This window comes from Gallinula chloropus, assembly GCF_964237585.1.
Source record: "Gallinula chloropus genome assembly, chromosome: 2".
NCBI lineage: Eukaryota > Metazoa > Chordata > Aves > Gruiformes > Rallidae > Gallinula > Gallinula chloropus.
The window spans coordinates 32,805,520-32,831,306 of NC_140086.1; positions in this window are offsets into that span (position 1 = coordinate 32,805,520).

Below are 25,787 nucleotides of genomic sequence, written 5' to 3' on the forward strand. Positions count from 1 at the left end.
TTGCCCTGAAGATACAGCACAAGATTCAGTCCCTTGAGTAAAAATAAAGGGATTCCTGGTGGGCTTTTACCTTCAGGTGGTGAAGTCCATGCTCTCACATTTGCTATTGTTATCTGAATTACCTAGATTAAAGCTATCTCAGGCATATCCCTGCACTGCAGTCACCAACTCCTCCAGATGCTGTGCAGACAGACCAAAGATTTGAAATTTGTCAATCTAGGCATAGATATTTACAGTATGAAACACGTTGGAAAGACTACAAAGCTGAGGTTTGTCCAGACAAATCTAAAAAAAATAGGGCAGACATTTGGATCTACAATATAATTGTAAAAACCAAACCATAACACTTAGGTACAGTTTGAATTATGTTTTAATTAACTACAAAGCTTCTTAACTCAGGTTGGAAAACCCTGAAGATCCAGGGAATGAATCCAAGTTGTGAAGATCTGAAAACAGAAGAGGGGAAACATAGGCCTGAGATCAGGGCTGAGGAAGGGACAGGACTAAGGAAGAAATAACAGAGCTGACAAAACTGAGGAAAACCTAGGCTGAAGATCTTGAGAAAAGACAAGCAGCTACCTTAATGAACTGGACCCTGAGGAAGTCAACCCATCCACAGCTGTAAAATTTTGAGGGTTGGTTTAAGGTAGACAGTGATATTACTTTTTGTGTCAAAACGTAACTCCCAGATTACAGAATTTCACAGGGAAATCATAAGATCATGTAATTAATCAGGAAGTACAAATGGAATATGGCACCTCTGAGAGCTATTGAATGGAGGACTTTAGTGATACTAATAAACTGAGTTCACAGTTCAGAGGAAGCTGGTGCATGTTGAAGGTTGCTTCTGTGGAAGCATGACCACATGCTTGGCCACATTTCTTTGGCCATGCAGGCAAAAGGCTATAGAAGAGGGTAAACCCTGACGCTTTCCCAAGTATTTTTCTGATTGTCCTGCATTCATTTACACAGATCTGGCCTGAGCAACAGGAGAGAGAAGACAAGTCCAGCGTGCCAGTATACAATCATCAGGGAAATATCATTCTGAGAAGAGAAACATCTTTCTTCCAGGAAATCATTTGTAAGAATACAGGAGGTCCACAATTACAGTAGTAACTCCAACTGCATCAGGACTCCTTTGACCTCTTTTATTTTACAACAGAATGTTAAAGTCTCATCACTGGATTTTTCTTCTGCATTTGACAAATTGGACTAAGATTTCCATTAATTGACACCCTACTGCATTTAATAATTACACGTAGTTGAGCATTAGCCAAATCCATCTTCTGTCATAGGAAATGAGAACTTTTGAGGGACGAGAGCAAGCATGTCCTAAAATTCTTGCTGTTAAGCGAGAAAACTTTTACCCACTTCCTACTATCTGTTCCTGTTCATCTATCAGCTATTGGTTTACCCTCTTCTGTGCTGGAGACAGGAGGCAGAAATCAATGGCTTGCAAAGAAATTTCAAGTGACAACTAAAAAGTTGAACCTATTATCACTTGTGAAAATTACTGCTTATGGGTTCTGGGATGATTGGGTTTTTACAGTCCTACTTCATAATACAAAATCCCCAGAAGTCATGTGTATAAAAGAATGTGAATAGAGAAGGACTGACTTAGTGGGGACCTCCAGGAAGAGTGGGGATTTATCATTTACAGCTCCTTTTGTCAGAAGAAAAAGTGGAGAAGAGAAAATAAAAGCTCAAGAGCTCAGTGCTCTAGGACTTGTGACTTCTGAAAATTGTTAATAATATTTAAAGTTTATGGCCTTGAGTTGGATGATCAACTACCATCTGGCAAAGCTGTCAATTGGTGCTCCAAAAGATGAGGTTGCTCTCTTTTGCAATTCACTATTATTGTTGAGAGGGAAACAGCTGAGGCAATGAACAAACTTCAGAGCAGTATCCCTTGTTTGCAATTTACAGAATCTGGCTTCACCTTGGACTAACTTTCTATTCACATTACAGAGTAAAGTTTGCATTCTTGCACCATTTATACGGTTAGCAGAACCCCCTCTAGACCCAAACAACAACAACAGAAAATCAGAATATGTGTCCAATTATTATTTCTAGTTTTTGTGGGTTTAAATTAGAAAAATACATTAATCTGACTTTTGCTCACTGATGCTCTAAGGAGGATTCCCAACTGCTCCCCTGTGCTATGGTCTCCCTGGCTTGACTTGGGTTGAGGCATGGGTTTTGCTGTGCTCTAGGGTCTGTAGTTCTTACACTCTCCCAGACTTTGCTAATGGGGGCAGGCAACTCTATCTGTACTATAAAGTACTTGTTCCCTCTTGAGTCATGTAACCCAAGCAACCCAGGAGGACCACAGGGCTGAGGTGTGGTTATTCAGGGAGAAAATAAGGAGGACCAAAGTCTAAATAGAACTCATTCTGGCCACTGTTATAAAAGACAACAAAAACAACTCTTTAAATACATTATTAACAAAAGGATGGCCAGGGAGAATCTCCCACTTTTATTGGATGAGGAGTGAACCATTGTGATGAAGGATGAAATAAAGCCTGAGGTAATGCTTTTTTTGCCTCAGTCTTTAGTAGTAAGAGATCTCCTGATACCCAGACACTTGAGTAGAAAGATGGGGATGGGGAGCTGACCAAAGCCCCCATAATCCTAGGGGAATTGGTTAATGACCTGCTCAGCCTCTTAGATCTGCACAGGTCGATAGGTCTGGATGGGATACACCCAAGGGTACTGAGGGAGATGGCGGAAGTGGTCACGAAGCCAATTTGCCTTATTTCCCAGCAGTCCTGGCTGACTGGAGTGGTTCTGCTTGACTGGAAGCTGGCACATGTTACGCTCATCTACAAAAAGGGTCAGAAGGAGGAACCGGGGACTACAGGCCTGTCAGCCTGACCTCAGTGCTGAGGAAAGTGATGAAAGAAATCATCTTGAGTATCATCCTGCAACACATGCAGGACACTCAGGCGATCAGAGCCAGTCAGCATGGGTTTACGAAAGGCAGATTGTGCTTGACCATCCTGATGACAAGGTGACCTGCTCAGTGGATGAGGAAAAGGCGGTGGATATTGTCTACCTGGACTTCAGTAAAGCCTTTGACACTGTTCCCTACAGCTTCCTCCTGGAGAAAATAGCCACTCATGGATTAGATGGGTACACTCTTTGCTGGGTTAAAATTGGCTGGATGGCCATACTGACAGAGCTGTGGTGAACAGTGTTAAATCCAGCTGGAGGCAAGTCACAAGTGGTGTTCCCCATGGCTCAGTGCTGGGGCCAGTCCTCTTTACCATGTTTATTAATGATCTGTATGAGAGGATTGAGTTCCCTTCAGTAAGTTTGCAGACGACACGAAATTGTGTGGGAGTGTCGATATGCTGGAAGGCAGGAAGGCTTTCCAGAGGGACCTGGACAGGCTGCATCAATGGGCAGCGGTCAACTCTATGGGGTTCAACAAGGCCAAGTGTCAGGTCTTACACTTTGGTCACAATAACCTCAGGCAATGCTACAGGCTTGGGGCAGAGTGGCTGAAGAGCTCCCTGGAGGAGAAGGACCTGGGGGGATGTTAGTGGACAGGCAGCTGAACATGAGACAGCAGTGTGCCCAGGTGGCCAAGAAGGCCAACAGTACCTGGCCTGTATCAGGAATAGTGTGACTAGCAGGAGTAGGGAAGTGATAGTTCCATTATACTCAGCTCTGGTGAGGCCAGACCTCGAGTATTGTGTCCAGTTTTGAGCCCATCACTACAAGGATGCTGCAACATGTCCAGAGAAGGGCAACCAAGCTAATGAAGGTTTGGAACACAAGTCCTATGGGGTGTGGCTGAGAGAACTGGAGCTTTTTACTCTTAAGAAAAGGAGTCTGAGGGGAGACCTTATAGCTCTCTACAACTACTTGCAAGGAGGGTGTAGAGATGTGGGGGTTGGTCTCTCTTCTCAGGTAACAAGGGATAGAAGGAGAGGAAATGGTTTCCAATTGCACCAGGGGAGATTTAGGTTAGATATCAGGAAGAACTTCTTTACTGAAAGGGTAGTCAAGTATTGGAACAGGCTCCCCAGAGAAGTGGTGGAGTCACCATCCCTGGAGGTATTTAAAAGGTGTGTAGATGTTGTGCTTGAGGACATGGTTTAGAGGTGGATCAGGCAGGTTTAGGTTGTGGTTGGACTTGGTGATCTTAAAGGTCTCTTCCAACCTCAGTGATTCTATGATTCTATGTCCTTCATAGAGACACTAGGAGAGGATACCCCTCTATCAGTGATAAAGAGGTAAAAGTAGTCTGTATTAGCACTAAAACTACAAGTCACAGAGAATATGAAATAAAACTTGGAATGTAGTAAAACCAGATTGCTAAAATGAGATGATACAATGAGGTTTGCGTTGTTCTGCATGTTTGTTGCTTAAAAAAAAACAGCAACAAAAGAAACCCTTCCTGAAACAGGATTTTCTGAGGTACTTACCACTGTGGTAGCTAAGCAACATTACATTTAGTAACATAATAAAATTAACTAAAACATTTATTCTTTCAAGTACTAGTAGTTCCCTGTTCTCCAGGATATGACAGTTATGTAAGAGAGCCTGAAAGGATTTCTATCATCATTGTTGTTTCAGCATTTCATTCCTGTCCTTCACCCTCAATTAAATCAATGAGAGTTAGACATCTGGGTGTTTTGAAAATCCCATTAGGTGTGTCTCTGTATCTTTAGGTTGTGAGACACTTTAAAAATCTGGATTTTGGATCATATGGCCACCTGGGATTTATACATTAAAATAAGTTGCATGGCTTTAATTCTAATTTTGCATTTTGCATTTTGGAGTAAGAAATTGCTGATTTGCAGCTCATCTAGAATATAAACTGATCTATGCATAAAAATAAAAAAATATAAAAAATAAACACCCTGCCTTCTGACACCCTAACACCTGACTGATATCAGTCACATAGGCAGACAGACAGCTGACACCCTGCCCTTGACCAGGATTGGCAGCATAGGCAGGATGCCACCCCTGCTCTTAAGCTGAGGTGCAGTTATCTCAAATCACACTACCATTGGTGGACAGAAGGAGTGGCACAACATTTACCCACATTCAAAGAGCATTTGCATTGCCTGACTGGTGATGACCCAGACACCAAGTGTTCCAGCAGTACGCTGGAGAGAAGACATTGCCTATGATCCTCGGTTTGCTATCAAGGAACTGGAGAATTGTTTTATGGGCTCATTGTTGTTCAACTTTCCTTCTGTCTCAACAAAGCTGTGTTTTAAAATGTGTTGCCAGATGCTGTTAATGTTCAAACCACAGACCCTTAGATCTTCCACACTGATTATATTTCACATACCTTGGTTGGAGAAATAATTTACTATAAAGCTTGATAGTTTACTATTTCTGGGGACACACCTCACAGAATTTCAGGTGCATTTGTACAGTATATTTGAAATATAGTACAAGGAGATTTTGTTTAGTGATAATTAATTTACCTTCATGCATTCATCAAAGGGATAAAATTTGAAGCTATTGCATGGAATTTCTAATAAGGATACATTTTTAAGCTATATATATTTTTCAAAGATTTGCATTTCATGAGATCTAAAATGTGTCCATTTTATCCCCATACAGGGCTTCATCCCACACAAGATGCACTGTAATGAAATTCTTTGCTGGATAAGTAATTATGAATTATAGGAGGAGTTATTCACTTAGTCTTAGATCTTGCTTATTGTGATAGTCTCTAACCAACAGTAAGAATATTTCTTTCAATGGTGTGGTACTTTCAATAGCTGAAACAGGGTCTTCTGATTCCACCACCTGCTCTTTAATTCAGCTTTATGTAGATAAAATATTTTTCTATAAGGAGATGTCACGCTTCTTTTTCATAATGTATTTTATTAAATGCAAAACAGTGAAGTTAAAGGTCTGGCTTAAATGAACAAAAGCAATGAAATTTACCACTTTGTTGTTAACTTACTCCATATGCTAGTTAATGCAGCACATAATAGGAAAGTTGGCAACTGCCCTAAAACCATTGTATTACCACTGGAACCAATGAAATGGGTTAAAAAAATCACAACAAAGTGCTGGAGCATTCCCTTAATTTTTGCCTACTTAAGCCAACCTCATAAATTGTTCTGTGGGGGTTTTTTGCACCTGCTTATATACATATTGTTTTCTATCACAGCATTGCATGGCAAGGTTTTGGTAGTGAGGGGGCTTCGGTGAGAAGTTGCTAGAAGCTTCCCACAGAGCCATACCATCTGGTTCCACGACAGAGTTATGGTTGGCCAAGGCCAAGCCGATCACCAATGGTGGTAGTGCCTCTGTGATACCATAGTTAAGAAGGGAAAAAAAACCAAACCTAGCCACAGTTCTTGAGTCCAGATAAAGGAATGAGAGTGAGAAACAACTCTGCAGATACAAAGGTCAGTGAAGAAGGAGGGGGTGGAGGTGCTCCAGGCGCTGAAGCTGAGATTCCCTTGCAGCCCATGATGAAGACCATGGTGAAGCAGGCTATTGCCCTGTCGGCACCCCACAGTGGAGTAGATGGAGGCACTAGGAGGAGGCTGTAACCCCATGGGAATCCTGCACTGGAGCAAGTTCTTAGATGGAATTGTGGACCCATGGAGAGAGGACCCTGGGCTGGAGCAGGTTTCCTGGTGGGAGTTGCGACCCTGCGGAGAATCCATGCTTGAGCAGCCTGGGCCAGAAGGTCTGTCCCTCATGGAAGGGGCCCATGCTGGAAGGACTCATGTTGGAGAAATCTGAGGACTTTTATTTGGGAGGGATCCCACTCTGAAACAGGCAAAGAGTGTGAAGAGTTCTCTCCCTGAGGTGGGAAGAGCTACAGAGACAACTTATGATGAACTGACTGCAACTCCCATTCCCCCATCCCCCTGTGCTACTGCAGGGAGGAGGTAGACAAAAGGAGGAAGTGAAGATAAGTCTGCAACGAAGGCGGGACGGGAGAAGAAAATCTTTTCAGATTTGGGTTTATTTCTCATTACTCTGCTTTCCTTGGTAATTATTAGATTTTTGAGGCGGTTTTTTTCTACACTGAGTCTCTTTTGCCCATGAGAGTATTTGACAAACCATTTCTCCCTGTCCTTATCTTGATCCATAAACATTTAATTATATTTTCTCTCTGCTGCTTTTGTCTTTGGGGATTTTTTTGCTTTTTTTGTTTGTTTGGTTGGGGTTTTTTGGGGTTTTTTTTGTTGTTGTTGCACCTGGCCTCCAGCTAGAGTCAACCCACCACAAGAATGCAAAAAATACAAATCTTGTCTTTTTCATCCCTTTTTTAAGGTCAAACACAGTGGATTAAATCAGATTGAAAAAAAAAGTAGTTAAAAATTCAAACACAGACATGAAACAAAAATCAAACCCATACTTACACACTTGCCTGTTTCCTATCTTAAGCCCTCTCTTCATACCTTGATTTATAGCTTCTTAAGATTTTTTAAAAAGTCTCTGGGTTTTAAGCATTAACTTTCTCTGATCCTTTCCCTTTAAAACTTCTATGGAGTGATTGTGGGGTTGGGTTTTTTTTTTAGGTCTTGACGTCTCTTTTTTCACATTTTGTACCCTATTTCCCACCCTGTTTCTTTCCACCTTCCTAGACACCTAATTCCTTGACTCATCTTTTTATTTACCTTTCTTTACTCATTTTTATTATTCCTTTTTCAGCTTAAATGCTTGCTGGAATCAGCAAGGGTGTAAAAGACCTTCAAGATCAAGTCCAACTGTCAGCCTTACACCAGTGTAAGATTTAATAGAATTGTAGAATTAGGGAATCGTAGAATTGTAGGGGTTGGAAGGGGCCTCGAGAGATCATCGGGTCCAACCCCCCTGCCAAAGCAGCTCCCTAGGACATATCACTCAGACAGGCGTCAAGACGGGTCTTGAATATCTCCAGTGAAGGAGACTCCACCACCTCTTTGGGCAGCCTATTCCAGGGCTCTGTCACCCTCACTGTGAAAAAGTTCTTCCTCATGTTGGTGTGGAACTTCCTATGTTCCAACTTGCAGCCATTGCCCCTTGTCCTATCCCCACAGACCACTGAAAAGGGGCTGGCAGATTCCCCCTGTATTCCATGCTTAAGATAATTATAAACTTTAATTAGCTCCCCCTTAGTCTTCTCTTCTCAAGTCTGAACAGTCCCAACTTACTCAGCCTATCCTCATGGGGAGATGCTCCAGGCCCTTAATCATCTTCGTATCCATTCTTTGGACTCTCTCCAGGAGATCCCTGTCCTTTCTATACCAGGGAGCCCAGAACTGGACACAATACTCCAGGTGGGGCCTGACCAGGGCAGAGTAGAGGGGGAGGATCACCCCCTTTGACCTGCTGGCTACACTCCTCCTGATGCACCCCAGGATCCCATTGGCTCTCTTAGCCACCGAGGCACACTGCTGGCTCATAGCCAACCTGTCATCCACCAGGACCCCCAGGTCCTTCTCCACTGAGCTCTTCTCCAGCAGGTCATCCCCCAGCCTGTACTGATACAAATGGTTGTTCCTTTCCAGGTGCAAGACTTTACACTTGCTTTTGTTGAACTTCATCTGTTTTCTCCATGCCCAGCTTTCCAGCCTGTCCAGGTCTCTCTGGATGGCAGCGCAGTGTTCCTGCATGTCAGCCACTCCTCCCAGCTTTGTATCATCGGGTACTTGCTGAGGGTGGATGCCATTCCCTCATCAAGGTCGTCAATGAAGATCTTAAACAGGACTGGACCCAACACTGAGCCCTGGGGAACACTGCTAGTCACAGGCCTCCACGAGTCTCAACCCTCTGGGCTCGGTCTGACAGCCAATTCTCAACCCAACTCACTGTCCGCTCATCTATCCCATGCTTTCTCAGCTTTGTTATCAGGGTATCATGGGAGACAATATCAAAGGCCTTGCTGAAGTCAAGGTAGATGACATCCACTGCTCTCCCCCCATCTACCCAGCCTGTCATGAGATCGTAGAAGGCTATGAGATTGGTCGAGCACGGTTTCCCCTCGGTGAATCCATGCTGACTACTCCTCATGGCTCTAAGCCCTCTCCCAAAGCACCAGATCTACCCATTTTTTGAACAATTCCAGGGGTGGCGGTTCCACCATCTCCCTGGACAGCCTTTTCCAGTGCTTCATCACTCTTTCAGTGAAGAAATTTTTCCTAATATCATATCTGAACCTTCCCTGGCACAACCTGAACCCATTCCCTCTTATCCTGTCACTACTTATTAGGAAGAAGAGACCAACACTCACGTCACTACAACCTCCTTTCAGGTAGATGTGGAGATCTCCCCTCAGCCTCCTCTTCTCCCAGCAGAATAGCCCCAGCTCCCTCAACCTCTCCTCATAAAATCTATTGTCCAGACCTCTAATCAGCATCTTCTGATAAAGTCTTTTACTACTCTGCCCTGTTCTTTCCTTAGTCATTTGAGACAGACATTCAACTTTCTCACTTTGACCAGAGCTAAGAATGGAGCATATCATAACTTATTTTAGTGTTATCTCCATCAGGTGAGATACACACATCTTGAGGGTGATTTATTCCGCCTTTAGTGGGTGGACTGTGAAGCCTCTCTTCGTTGCTTGCTGAAAGGGAACTTATATTATCAGATGGGTGGTTTTCAGAAGGCTGAAGGTGATTAACATCTTCCAAAATTGCCAAAGGTGGCTTTTAAATCCAAATCCATATTCATTTTTCAGTAGATGTTTCTGATGTACCTTTCCAGCAATGTATTACCATGTATATTAGGGTATGTGCTAGAGTGTAGGCTGTAGCAGTCAGATCCTATTGACTGTGGGTGGGATTTAAGACCATGTGGCTCAAGTCCCAAGGCCTTGGTATCAGCAAGTTATTAGTAATGCCTGTTTGCTATGTGTAAGACCTAACATCAATACCCAGAAAACCTTTTTATTTTCAGAAATGCGAATTAATTAGTTTTCAAAATAATGCTTCTGTCTAGATCACCATGTTTTGTTTTGGTTTCGTTGAGTATATTTTGTTTTAAACAGCAACTTCCCCAACCCCCAAATGAAAATTCAAAGTCTTACTGTAATCCTTGCTGATATAAGCAATTTCTCGTGTGAAAAATAGCAACTTGCTTCCAGAGCTACTTCTGGTGATAAAAATCTAGGAGAACAAGAAAATATTAGCAAATTTGTAATCTCACAGCTTCATGATGAGTCTGCAGACAGTTCTTAGTCTTTTTGTAAATAAATAAATAAATAAACAAGCTTGTGTTTTCCAAACTTTATGGGAAAATTAGCGTTCCTTTCAGAACCTAAAAGACATTTTAGTATTGAAGAAATGTTCTAGAATTCCGATACCTACACTGCATAATATTTTTGGCAAGTATTTAGATATGATCTAAATATTGTTTACAAAAGCAGTACTGTATGAGTATTTAGGTAATATTAGGTTATAAGTTTAACTATATGTCAGTAATAGCATTTTGGAAAAATAATAGATCAGATTGTCTTGTAAATAGCATAGAGAACACAAAGGCAATGGGTCAGAGTAATTTTAAGTATATTTGTGGCATGCACAGCACACTTTTAAATTCAGTAGTATAAAACAGTAAAAAGAAGATTTGCTTGCCTGATCAAGCTAGCTGAAGATTCATTGCAAAATGTCATAGTCTTCATCAGGTACTATGCCTTATGTGAAAGACCCATGCAAATGTCTTGAAGGCACCTTTTCTTTACATTCTTGCACAAGCGCCCACTGTTAACCTAAACTAGGACACTGGGTTAGACACCCTTTGATCTTTTTCACCACAACCATTGTGTGTTCTTATACCTGACTGACATCAGACTGTTTAATAGAAGAGATAAATGTTTCTTTGTTAAAGATTTCGATTTTTAAATAGCAACCAAAAATTTATACTAAAAGTACAAAAATATATTTTAGGACATAAATGATTGTAATGTTAAACATATGACTGAAACATTTTTGCTTTAATTTCTTCCAAATCTCATATAAAATAAAGCCATAAGGGGTGATTCTTACAACTTGTCATTAGGCTAGATGTGGAAATATACTCTTAAAAGGCAACAAACCAGAGGAATATATTTAGGTTGCATAATTACAAAAAACCTTCAAACCATCACTATCAGGCAAACATTTTCAGTGCCAGAGACAGACAAATAGAAATGCCATTGAGGACAGCATGTGCAATAGTGAAATATTAATCTGACAATAATGTCTTCAGGTGAAAAATAGAATATTCACCATTGTGAAATCATGTGAAGTATTTTAACACTGACAAATCCTTCTGTGTTTTGATACTGAGGTGTCCTTGGAAAAAAAAATGCTGATGAGGAATCTTCTGGTAATAATTTATTGACTTCCTTCCAGCTATTCTGTCTTGGCAGAAGCTCGAAACAGTTTCTATCTGAATGCCACTCCTTGAATCAATGAAAAGGTGCCATAATCATGTTTTCAGAATGTACTTTGTTCTGTGGTATCAAATATATGTTGTGATAAATATTGTACCTGCCATATGGAGGTTGGGTACCACAGGAAATGTAACTCATTAGCCATACCTGCATGTGTGATCAGATTTAGTATGCACATACATTCTGCATATTACTGTGGTTGTAACTAAAAGTAGGACACTTAGAGTCTGTACTTAGTTACTCCACAAGGTCCTCCAAGAAAGTTCCCTCCGTCCAGCTGAGCCAGTAGGAGTTCCAATAACTTTGTCTCAGCTGGAAATTGCTTTTTGCAATAAATCATGGTCATTTCATGCTTTGATGCACTGTAGTGAAATGTGTTCAAAAAAAAAAAAAAAAAAAACCTTTACAAAGCAAATTCTTGCTATAATTGACATAGCAACTTTTTGCTCTAATAACTAAGAAAAAATGTAAACAATTACACATAGACATATAAATAACTGCTTCTAAAAAATCCTTATATGGCAGAAGTCTTGTGAGCTCTACTTTGTGCATGTGGATGGGCTACAGATTTTTGTTCTGTATTTGAATGTTGTTTTGGCTATGTAGACGGACAAGACTGTGACGTAATTTTTCAGCTATATATACTCAGTAATCTAAAAATCAGGGATGTTTCAGAGACAATATTCATCCTATTGATATTTAGAAATGTTTACCTTTTTTTTTGTTTTCCTTGGCTGTAGATTCAGCAGAGGACAGCAAGTCTAATTATTTATAGATTTGTTATTGTTACTTTAGAATCACAGAATCACAGAATCACAGAATGTTAGGAGTTGGAAAGGACCTCAAAAGATCATCTAGACCAACCCCTCTGCCAGAGCAGGATTGTCTAGACTAAATTTCATAGGAACACACCCAAATGAGTTTTGAATATCTCCAGAGAAGGAGACTCCACAACCTCTCTGGACAGTCTGTTCGAGTGCTCCGTCACCCTCAGTGAAAAAGTTTCTCTTTACATTTACATGGAACTTCCTATGCTCCAGCTTGCACCCATTGTCCCTTGTCTTATCATTGGCCATCACTGTGAAGAGTCTGGCTCCGTCTTCCTGACTCTCACCCTTTACATATTTATAAACATTAATAAGGTCACCCCTCAGTCTTGTCTTCTCCAAGCTAAAGAGGCCCAGCTCCCTCAGCCTTTCCTCATAAGGAAGGTGTTCCACTCCCTTAATCATCTTGGTGGCCCTGTGCTGGACTCTTTCAAGGAGTTCTATATCCTTCTTGAACTGATGGGCTCAGAACTGGGGACAATATTCCAGGTGTGGTCTCACCAGGACAGAGAGAAGGGAAGAAGAACCTCTCTTGATCTACTTACTGTGTTAGACATCAAAATAATTGTCAAATATATTAGTAAATAATTTTTATTAAGAAATACTTGTAAGGAAATGAGAAGAAAAAATCTAGCTTAGAAGTAATTGTCCATATTTTCTCAATTGCAAACATGACCTTTGGCTCAAACAGGACAGTCAATGCAAGGTGTCTTGAAATATATTCCTACACAACCTTAAGGTCCTGACAGATTTTGTCTCCCATTTAGACACATTAGTTTCAATTTTCTGGACAAATGGAACTAGACTATGAATCTCTGGTGGCAAAGGAGGTCTTATCAACTTCTTGTCCACTGGAAAGGGATAACTGTAAGAGAAAGAGGAGATATAAAACTTAGCAAAACATAGAGGAACAGAGAGACAGATAAAACAAATCATCTAATTCTCTTAATGTCTCAGTAGTACCTTGCTGCTTCCATTGTGCATGAAAGACAACTTTCTTAATCATTTGGTAGGTTACAACAGAAAATGGACTACACAATACCAGGATGGATGAATTCAGATGGGATTCACCTATCTCAAGGGGGCAAAATGGTCTTTGCCCAGGAGCTAGCAGGGCTCATTTACAGAGCTTTAAACTAGGCTCAAAGGGGAAGATGAATAATATCAAGCTTGCTTGTGACAAAGTTGTGGGATGAGTTGAAGGGATGGGGTACCAGTGAGGGTCCTCATCCTGTTGCTTAGAGACATGCTGGACAAAATGCAGCATGCAGTTTAATGGAGATGAGCCTGGGAATCCTGAGGTAATAGGAAGCAACAGGGAAACAAGTAAATACATCAAAGGAATTCCATCCACTTCAGTCAATTGTCACCTTCATCAGGGGTGAAACTGAAATACCTCTATGCAAGCACATGCAGCATAGGGAACAAGCAAGAGGAGTTAGAGATGTGTGCATGCCTGCAGGGCTGTGAACTTACTAGCATCAAAGAGACATGGTGAGATAGCACCTACAATTGGAGTGTTGGAATGGAAGGATATAGGACAGGCAGAGCAGATGAGGAGGTGGCGTCACCCTCTTTGTCAGTCACTTTGGTCCAGTTACTGGTCACCACTGAAAATACTCTGTGTCTGATATCTTTACACCCTCTATTTAGGTATTTGGATTCATGAGTGCCCTCCCAAACCTTCTCTCCTCCAGGCTGAACAGTCACAGCTCTCTCAGTTTTTCTTTGTATGAGAGATGCTCTAGACAGTCCCTTGATCATCTTTATGGTCCATTGTTGGATTGCCTCCAGCCCTTTCATGTCTCTCTTGAATTGAGGATCCCAGGAACTGGGTACAGCACTCCAGGTATGGCCTCACCAGTGATGAATAGAGGGGAAAGATCACTTTCCTTGACCTGATGGCAACACTAGGAAGGAAATAGGAAGAAAGTGGGAAGGAGATGGAAATAAGATAAAAAGGTTTCTTTGCACTATAAGAGTCATCGAAGGATATATGTTAAGCCATGTAAGTGTTTATGATGAAGGTACAATTTATATAGAAATAAAGGAGAGCAATGCAATCAGAATAATAGAATCATTAAGGCTGGAAAAGACCTCCAAGATTATCTAGTCCAACTGTGCCCCTACCACCTATATTACTAACTAAACCATGTCCCTAAGTACCTCATCCAACCTTTCCTTCAACATCCTGAAAGATGATGACTCCACCACCTCCCCGGGCAACCCGTTCCAATGCTTAACTGCTCTTTCTGAGAAGAAATTTCTCCTAATTTCTAACCTGAACCTCCCCTGGCACAAATTGCAGCCATTCCCTCTCGTCCTATCAATCACTAGCAATCTCATAGTAACCTAAATGTTGAACATTATTTCATTACTTAATGAATTACTTCAATTACAAATATTATAACCATGTATTACACAGTATTCATCAACTTTTTGTGGAAGCATAAGCTTCCAAAGCACTTTATGAAAGTTGTCATTATTTAGATGGAGAAACATGCACAGTGATGCAATGTGAATTGCCAAGTCTTAAAATAAGTCAGTAGCAGGTTGAAAAGAGAGTTTGAGTCTCTAGGGTCCCACCTGATATCCTCTCTGTAGGAATGTTTTTCATTGGACATTAGTTAGAACAATTCAGCATTTCATTTAAATTATAAATTAAAATTAGTATATTTAGTATTAATTTGATCTTTTGTATTTTACAGCTTGCTGACTGAATTAATCTAAAAAACATTTATATACTTTTTTACAGATTAAGGTATGGCATATTAAGGGTTAAATTACAATATAGTTTATTTCTATTTCCATTTATTTGATTTTAGCATTCATTTAAAAAAAAACCCAAACAAACCAAGCATACTAAAGCCCCTAACAACCAATCTTATTTTCATTAACTGCATTTAAATACTAATAGTATAATTCTGCTTTCAATGATAAATCCCAATAATTTCCCTTAGGTAAGAAAGTTCATCTCAATTTGTGAGTTCTAACTTCTCTTAAGTTAGCTCCACTATGTTGCAACAGATTTTCAGGTGTCTGCAAATTAGACTCTTTTGTAATTTTGGTTTAAAGCTTTTAAATTGCATTATATATGACCTTATGATAGCAAAGGAGGCAATAAAATGGGGCTAAAAAAAAACATAAGCAGAAGCAACACTTTTATTATTGTTCCTCAGTCCCCTGTATTCCAGAGCTTTTACATTACCAGCCTGGTAGTGCTGTTGCCAACATCACTGTCAATCTATGAATCTGTATGGTAATGAATGCTAATTTACCAATTCACAGCTCAGCTTTTACAGTTCAATAAGTAGCCTCTAAGCAGAAACAGTTTGTACTTTCAGAAACATGAACTTTGGATATTCTTAAATCCTGAAAACAATTTTAATGAAGAATATATCTCTGTTTAAGAGAACATCATTCATTTTGCATCAAATAAACATTGGTGTAATTCAAGTATCCTAATGAGCAAAGTAATGATGAAAGGAATCTTTTAGACAACTGGTGGCATAGCTATATCATGTGGATAATTTTTGAGATGTTTTGCCAAAGAATCTTAAATTTTTCCCTATCTTAACTTCTACAAATACAAATGACGGATCTCTTTCCATATTCTCTGCAATGACATTTGCAGTAAATTTAATTTATAATATTGTACCAAGTATCCACTGCTACACTGTCACTGAGATTATTGAAATGATAGTTCTGCTAGATAATCTATCAATCCAAACTGCAGGACTTGGACCAATCTCGTCTATATTAAAATTACCTTCCCTGTAAGAAAGACATAATTCTTCTCCTTTCTTTCACAACTTTGCCTTCTGTTTTTAGTTTTATGAATAATTGCTTTCTACTGATCAAAACCAAATTCTAATATACTACACACATGGTCATTGATCACTATAAGCACTAATGTATAAATAAAAATATGTTTATGTTTCAAACTAAAACTGACATCTCTATAATAGACCTCATACACACAAGCTAGTATGTTACTATACCATAACCCAGAGAGGCTGATTGCACAGTTTCTGTGAGAGTTTTTCCAGCTGAAATATGGATCCTATACTAATGAAATATAGAAATACTTGTATATATTTTCTGTGTAACAAAAAAATCTTTATGTATTTGACTGTTAATTTAACTGAACTGTAGGATTCCCCATTAATTAAGATAGTATTTTTGGCTCAGTATACCACTATAAACCTGTTTTCTAATTCTGTTTTAGATGAGAAGTTGTTTGATATTGCCTTCCCAGTCTCCAGTGGATAGTTATCCATGCCACATGATCACTATACAATATGTGTACAATTGCTCATCTGATATTGATAAAGTCCATAAATAAATACATGGAAAAAATTGTGATGCATTAGAAATGTTTTCAGGCCTACTGGCACCTGATAAATTTAAGTAAATATAAGGGAAGGGGAAAGGGAAAGGGAAAAAAGGGAATGTGAAAGGGAAAAGGAAAGAAGGGAAAGGGAAAGGGAAAGGGAAAGGGAAAGGGAAAGGGAAAGGGAAAGGGAAAGGGAAAGGGAAAGGGAAAGGGAAAGGGAAAGGGAAAGGGAAAGGGAAAGGGAAAGGGAAAGGGAAAGGGAAAGGGAAAGGGAAAGGGAAAAGGAAGGTGGGAGAACTAACTCCAGTTTTTAAGTTAGCTGTGCATGATTTTCTCTTTATTATGCACCATGTAATCTATATTAGGTTTGTTAGGTGTAGGCAAAGTTTGGAAATAAATTAAAACAGATATCTACACTGAAACTCTCCATGCATTCTTTTCAGAGAATGGTCATTAAGTTGCTAGTTCTATAAAATAACTAAAACAAACCATAGCCCCAAACTTATTAAGAAACAGCAAAACAAGCAAATGTAACAACAAAAAAGGGTAAACAAATAGAAGCTTATTATAGGAAGGCCTAAATTGAATAAAAGTTGTGGATTTGGTAAACTTAGAATGTTTTACATTTCTTTAAATAGGCAATTTTAGTCCATCCACTAGACAAAGAAAATGTTGTCTTCCTCAAGGTAGTGTGCTATACAGTGTGCTTTCAACTATAGGCTACTTCCACTGGATTCTTTAAGTATTACAAATATTCTAAGCATTTGTTTAAAACTGTTCTCCCAGGGAGAGCAAAATAGAACAATTACCCCCCCCTCAAAAAAAAAAACAAACCCCAAAACAAACCAACACCAAAATAAACAAAAAACCCCAAACAAAACAAAAAAACAAACAACTAAACAAAAAAACCAAAACACAAACATAAACCCAAAAACTCTGTTGTAGATTCAAGATAATTTCTACGTTAAAATACTGGCCTAAAAATATATTATATTAGAAATAATAACATGAAATGTGGATAGAGCTTTACCATCTTAACGGTTAAACTTCCAGTCTGTTACATTAATGACTCTCTCAGAGGAAAAGCTGTGTTTAAATTAAATACTTAGTACTTCAGTGGTTTTCAAGAAGAATTTGTATGTTTGCATCCGTTTCAAGGTATGGATCTATCCTACAAATCCCACTACCCTTTTTATATTTATTTTGCCATTCATAAATCATCCAGAATGTGTGTTATAAATATTTCTGTGGTTAGCAATATATATCCAACTAGGTAGCTAGCAGGATTTAAACTTGCATTTCAGAAATAAATTCAGCTGAGTTTCTCTCTTCCTGTTTCTCCCCCTGCCTACCTCCCCTCAATTTCTACAAAGAAGAAAGGAAACTCACAGAAATCAGTAACAGTCTTCCTATTGCAATCTCAGTGGTTTGGATCTAACATTAATAAACCTTATGTTACTGTCTGCTTTCTTATTGGACTTTGCAGGAGGAAATGTTTCCCAAATTTTCTTGTATTACATTTATCTTATGAGATGTGGGAAAAAGGATCTTTAAAATTTAATTAACTTCCCACTCAGCAGGACATTTCTTTTCTTTCTCTGTCCATAAAAAGATAGAATCGTAGAATGTGTAAGGTTGGAAGAGACCTTTGATGGTCACCTAGTCCAACCCCCCTGCAGTAAGCAGGGACATCTTCACTAGATCAGGTCACTCAGAGCCCCATCAAGCCTGACCTTGAATATCCCCAGAGATAAGGCTTCCATTACGTCTCTGGGCAGCCTGTAATGGTGATCTACCACCCTCTTATTGAAGAACTTTTTCCTAATATCCAACCTAAATAGACCTTGTGGTCACACTGGCACTTCATTATCACAATAGGAAAGGCATTTTCAACAAGCAGCATTTTAAAAGGGGATTTTGAAAAGAAAGAAATAGAAAATATATTTTATGTCATGCTTATCTTTATTTGTCCATTTTCTGTTTTTCTCCCTTTAATTCTGCCTCCATTTTCTAAATCTCACTAATCAAACATCTTTTTCTGGTTTTAGTTATCTCAAACAAAAACGAAGTTTGTGATTCATCAACACTTAAAATGTGTTTTCCCAGTGCCCTTACTGAGAGAAGAAAGAGAGTTTTGTCTGCAGATTGCAATGTACATAGTATATGTCAAGATGAACAGAAGAATCACTCTAAACTGAAGAAAGAAATAAGAATTTGAAGCTGACTAGCAGCTACTTATGTAGTGGAGGTGTAAAAAGTGTTGTACGGAAAGAACACATTTCTCTCCTTTTGGAACAGCAGAAAAAGGTATTATATAGAAGCTGGAAGATACAAAAGACACAAATATAAAAGTCTAAAATTTATCTCCCGTTGAAGATTATAAATGTTATTAACTGATGAAAAATACATTTCTACATTATACTTCATAGACAGGAATCCATAGCTGAATCCTATCTACTTTCTCCCTGTTAGAAGAATGAGGCCCAAGAGAGCACTGCTTGGTCATAGTTTCTATTTATTGTCATTATTTTATTGTTTATTATAGTACTTTCCAAAGTAATACCTATGTTTCTGATGGACTGCTCCTGGGTCGTGTCAATTCCTATTGATTGCTATTCATTTTGAGACACAATTAGTTTGTATCATTTGATTTGATTTGTTTTATAAAGAAGCTTTGTTTGGAGAAAAAGTGAGAGGGCTTCTGAACTCTGCTTGGACCAAACTCCCCTATCACTGTGATGGGGATCTGTTCCCTACATAACCAATGTTCAATGATTACAAAGATTGTTGTCTGCACCCCTCCATTCATGACTGCATCCATGTTATATCAGAGAAGTTTACCTGAAAACACAGGTAATCTGAACCACAGACATCTTTGCCTTGTGAAAAAACTATGTGTTGTTATGGTTTGCCTTCCATCCAGGGTTTGAATTTGTTGCTAAGTATGAATGTTCATTGCTGACAAGATGTCTTACTGTAAAAGCTCTTTGCTTCTCACTTCCCCTCCACAGAGGCAAAAGTACTGTAACTTTTAAAATCCATGGTATTGGATACCTTACTCAAATTACTCTAGGAGCCAGTACGTGGGGAACCAGCCAGGTGACCAGGAATGAGTAATGTCCTCATGCTTGGCAATACACTGTGGTAGATGTTACATCTGAGTTTGGACCTCACTTTAAACACAGTTAAGAGAGTGAAGAACTTGGTTCCTTAATTGCTAAAAAGTTTTGAGTCAAATATATCAAAACAATTTTCTAAATGAGAATCCTCAAAATATTACTAAGCATTATAAACCAAAATCCCCAGACATCCAACTTTCAGTAAACTGTATTCCATTATATTTTCCAAAACATAAGCATATGGTCCATTTAAAATTATTTGTATAACCAAGCATGTGCACTATTTAACTTAAATATATAGCACACCATCAAGACCACAATCTAAATAAAACAAATTATTAAAAATAATACAAAAATATTTTTTTCAACTGTTCCTAAATAAATTCTGATTACAAAATAATCACCGGTTGGTAACAGATATCTAATTTAGAGTTTAGGTGTATTACAGCCTAACATAAATAAATAAATGGGGCATGGGGCCACATTCCATGACAGAAAGGCTCCAGAGAAATGTTTGATCATTCTTTGTGATGCATAAAATATGTCACAGCTGTACTATAAAAGATATCAACCATCAGGTAAGGGTGTCATTTGCCCTTGCTGGATTATATTGGAAAAACACTGTGTTTCTGCCTTGTACTTGTGTGGGATTATTGCTCAAGAAAACACAGCCTATTTAGTCTGCATACATATTACCATACCCCTGCTCTATTTCAAAAGAAAGTAGTCATAAAATAAACATGGTAAGGAGAATAGATCTGGTTGATATTTTGTTTCAACATACACCCATTTCATACGTTATAAGTTGTGAATATGTTAAGTACTGGTCTACATTAAAGCTAGGTTCTACAAAAGGTTTGCATATTTCTCTGGGGACTAGTTCCTTTCATTTGATTTCTGTTATGCACACATCTTATTTTAGTTCAAAATCTAAGCCTGTGTCACAAATAATATGTATAACAAAGGAACAATGGCAGTAAAAGTAGACCAAAATGTATAACAATTTATTAATTTTCCCATTAACTCACAGGCTTTTAAAAATTATATTTACTATGGCATCCACATTATTAACATATTAATCAAAATGCATAGAAACTATAACTGTTAGAATTTTAGTAGAATTTAATGATCTTGTGTCCACTGTGTTCGTCCATCAGGAAGTACCTTTATCAAAAATTCATGACTTGTTATTTATTGGGTAGAGAGGAAATTTCATACTTATCAAAACAAAAATTGCCTGTTAAAATAACTTTGGAGACTGGTCTTTGTGTAACATCTATTAAATGTAGTATGGTCACATAAAATACAATATTTTAGTATGGGAGGTTTACAAAACACACAGAAATGTGTTGGGTAGACCAGTAGTTAAAGTTTATAACAGTTATTGCATCATAAAGTATCTTTATTGAGATGCAGAGATGCTATACTCTCTTTCTAGTTTAATGTGCTCAGAGTTTGGCGTAATGAGTTTAGTGTTGATCATTTGAGATTTCACTCCAGGGTCTTTGGTGTTCAAAATTACTCTAATTTTCAAAATGAAATGCTATCATTAGTTAAAAAGCCACAAGAATAACAGAAATTCAAGATAAAGAGTATTATCGAAAAGGTAAGTTTATTCATATTCACCTGAAATAATATGCATGGGGATGAATAACAATCACAGGTTTCAATGCCATTAGAATCAATTTTACCTGTTGTGCAAGTATCTTGGGGTTTTCAAAAACTTTTCAAACTTAAACAGACCCATCTAAATGACAGTTTTAGCATTAGTTGCTTAGTAAGAAAATGAAAGTCATTACTTTTTTAATTGAGTTTGAAGAAACACTTTTCACAGAGAATTAACATACGGCACAACAGACAAAATCGATTAAGGCCCGCCATCTGGCAGAAGTCTAGAAAAGTTGCTGCCATATGTTTTGACCAAGACTGCAAAATAAACTGTTTTATACTGTCAGCACCTCCAGTTCTGTTTTATAAATTACATTCAGTTTTATTATATATATGAAAAAGATTAGGAAAGGTTTCATCTATGACTGGCCGCTTAATTGGAAAACAGACGCTATATAAAATTTTAAAACAGGCACAGGGTCAATGGGCTCACTTTGAAAGCTATTTGACAGCTGTAAGTAAAAAAAGTGCAAGGATTGCTATAAATTGTTTATTAGACAGATCTTTAATTCTTAATCAGTAATATTTAAATCATTCTTCAATATTCAACAATTGTTGGTTTTCTTTGATAATAATTATAGAAGAAAATGTAACACAAAATTCCTCTGCAGAGGGGAAGAATGTTCATGAAAATTCAAGGGTAATATTAAGAAGTGGTGAAATGAAAAAAAAAAAAAAATCCATCTTTTTCTTAAAAGGATACAGTTTCATAAAGAATAGATTTTTAAAATCAGTCTATATGTATGTTGCTGTTGGAAAAATAACATATCAGGTTCAAATGAAATTTAGGAATGTTAATCTCTTTTGCAGCTGCTATTTTTGTTTTATGGTATTTTTACAGCTGTTTTTAATTTCTTTTAAGAAATACTAAACCTTTCGGAGTATTCCCAAGTGAAACACCATGGTACAGATAATTGGTTTCATTGCAATTCAGATTATGAACATCATTTTTCAGTTGTTACTTTCAAACTATATACACAGCTAAATCTGTAAGCCATTTTCTTTATTTCAGCTACTATCAAAAAGGGGGAAAATAGCTTAAAACATCACAAAGCCTTAATGTCTTTGTAAGGATTGTTGATGTTTGAGAATATTTACTCACTAATGAAGAATGTGCACAATAAAGCAAAACTATCTTCAAACATATTTAGAGTTATATGCTATATATACAGGAACAAATCAATTATTCTGCATAAAACATTATAAATTGACACCTCAATGCACCAGAAAAGCCCCTGTATTCTGAAGAAATCCATTCAGAGGGAATAAGGGTAAAGAATTTTAATTCAGTTTTGGATAAGTTTCATAACAACTATAGCTGAAGAGCTGTTAATAATAGCTCCAACATTACCTCTGTCCTGTGCACTGTGCACATAATGTGTTAGTCTTCTATCACAATTCTTGCAGGAAAAAAAACAGGCTAACTTTTTCTCCTCTCTTCCCCTCTCCCGGGCCTCTGGTTAATATGGGGCACAAAGTACTAAGCAACACCTGGATATTTCTTTTATCCTTATGTTCAACATGTGGTTCCACATTGTATTTATGACATATCCTCCAATCCCTGAAGCAAATAAGCTTTTATTTTCCTTCATAGGCTTCTATCTATGTCATCACTGTAGTATCAGCATTCTTCATAACGTGTAATGAATTTATTCTCAAAACACTTCTATGAGATCAGGAAATACCTGAATGAATATTTACAATGGCAGAGCATAGGGAAGCACTGAGAGCTGTAAAGAAAAGTAGAATTAAAGAGGAAACAGATAAAAGACACAGACTGTTTGGTCTTAACCCATAGCCTCCGTCACAAGATGACTCACAAGATTACTCTCACTTTTCCAGAGGATCCTAGCTTGCTCAAGTTGCTCATAATCTGCCCTGTTGTTTGTCCAGTGTGCCCAGCATCTAACTCATAGATCTCTGAATTTGAATGGTTTGATCCTGGCTTGAATTTGATGGGGGAAAAAAAAGTCAAAAACATAATAATAAAGAACCTTATCAAGCATGTACACTCAGGGAAGCAGAGTTCATACTGCATGTGTAACTTTCATTTTGTCATATCATGACTCAGGGTGCTTCTCTTCTTTCCATATATATTTAATTTAACACTAAGGGTGGCGGACATTTGAGACATTGAAAAATACTAATAATTGAAAAACATTAAAAGTCCAAAATATTTTGATGTTTGGGAGACAGACCATTTGGTTTGTTTAGTGCAATTTTTATATGAGAATTATATTTTTTATATATAAATATATATATATTTATAAACAGGAGGCAGAAAGAGTTGTGTTATTCTATACATAGATTTCTTTTATGTCTTGCTTTCTTCCATATGCATTTCAACATATTTTACAAAAAAAGACAGGACACCTTCAGGCTCTGTTTTATTCCCTGTGGACTGTCACTCATTTTGGAATTCCCTGTGACATTTCTCTGAGCGACACACACATGCACAGAACCACAAAGAATATAAAGCAGACAGTTATGACATCAATTACAAAATTCACCATGAATTCATATAAACCCTTACCCTGCTTCACACATCAACACCAATTTCATTCCACCACTAAGAGGCACATGTGAGACTAAGACTAATCCCTACACTAAATAGCACATATTTAGGCAAATACTCATTGTCACCTTTGTGATTGAGGAACCTGTGTCCTGTTCTCACATGGCATACTAACCCTAACTTGTAGACAGTTGAGATTTAGGGCTTACTCAAAAAGGAGATAGTGACAAGTGCAATTGAACACTATATCATGCAGAAATGTCAATTTTTTAGATAGCTATTATGAGTTTGTTTGTTTGATTTGAGGTAGACGACACCTTTGTCATGGTATGTCTGGCACATTTGAAAATTGTACCTTTACTTCAAACAGCTCAGGTCTTCTTCCTAAAATAAATTATGTCATTGAAATTGGTAAAAAAATAATTCTTAATAAGTGTTCACTATCAAATTTCTCAGGAAACCATGTTCTGAGAGAGGGTTTTTACTGACAGCTGTTTGGAATCTTTATTGATAAGCTGGTACAACATTAAATTTTTGCTGTCAAAGCTTGCAGGTCATACAAGAATTGGTGAAGGAGTAAGTAATGATGAGAATACTTTAATTTTACCAAGTGATATAAATTACTTGAGGAACTGATAACATTCAAACAGCATACATTTCAAGGCAGACACATGTACAGTCATACATCTGGTAACAACAAAAAATGAGCTACCGGTACAGTTTAGCATGGTGACTGTAGTAAGCATGGCTCCTGGTTATTTAGAGAAGGGAATAATGAAGGAAATGTTAGACCTTGTTGGGTCAGGTATTGAAGCAGTCCTCAATTTACTGAGGTGATCAAGGTCCCATGAATCAGCAGTTCTTCATATAAAGGAATTTTTTCAAAAAAAAGAACAGTTTCTTAGACATTCTTGGTATCTTTGACCACAATATCTTTGTAGAACCAACAAAAAAAATTACATGCAAGATAGAATGAGACAGATAAGGAAATGAATATGTTTTATGAAAGAATTAAATATTAGAATGTGAGGAATCAGAAAAGAAAATGTGTGGGGGGTTGCTACCTTTTAGTAATTAAGAGATGTAAGATGTTACCTATATATTACGTGATATTGTCCAATATTTCTAACAATTACTTCTGGTTCAAAGTTCTCTTGCAGAAGGGATATTGGGTGTTTTTTATTATTTTTCCTATCTTTTCACTCTGTGGAACTAACAATATTTGGCGTATGGTGTTTCACAATTTCTCTTACACAAGGAATGATGTGGTGTTTCTTTCATTTTATGAACATTTGCCAGGGGTATAAGAGACAACTCCATCCTCCTCCCAGAAAAAAGTAGGAAAACAAAAAAAAAAAATTACAAAAAACTCAAAGATAAACCTCCTGTCTGACTATGTTTTCTAAAACTCTAATTCAGTTTTATAATATACTAGATTCAAAGGCACAGTGTCCTTTGAATCAAACACTGAAGACTTGTTCCATGCCTGAAATGGTCAAAGGGAAATATATCAAGCAATATAATTATAACATAAACAGAAACAAACCACACCTATAGTAACAGTAAGGAGAAGGAGAGAGGGAAAGAGGGAGAGGGAGGAGAGGGAATTAATTATTTGGTAAATTGAATGTGATATAATGTCAAGGAAGGAAGATTCAAAGTAAAAGTTAGTTACTGAAAGCAAATAAGAATTAGAACTTTACATTAAGACATGGAAGTGAAAAATAAACATAAAAAGTTACAAGTTTCAAAGCATAACTTGGCAAATTTATTGATTTTAATTGAAGCAGTGGATGACCACTTTTCAGAACACATCTATTTTACCAGGTTCAGTGGAGAATGTAAAGACCAAATGTCAGTAACCACCTAACATGAGATTGGGTGTCTACAACACATTTTCTACTCCTCTCAAGCCACAGGTTATGGGGGATCATGAGAGGACTTCTGAGGGTTATATTGTTTTACTAAGCTC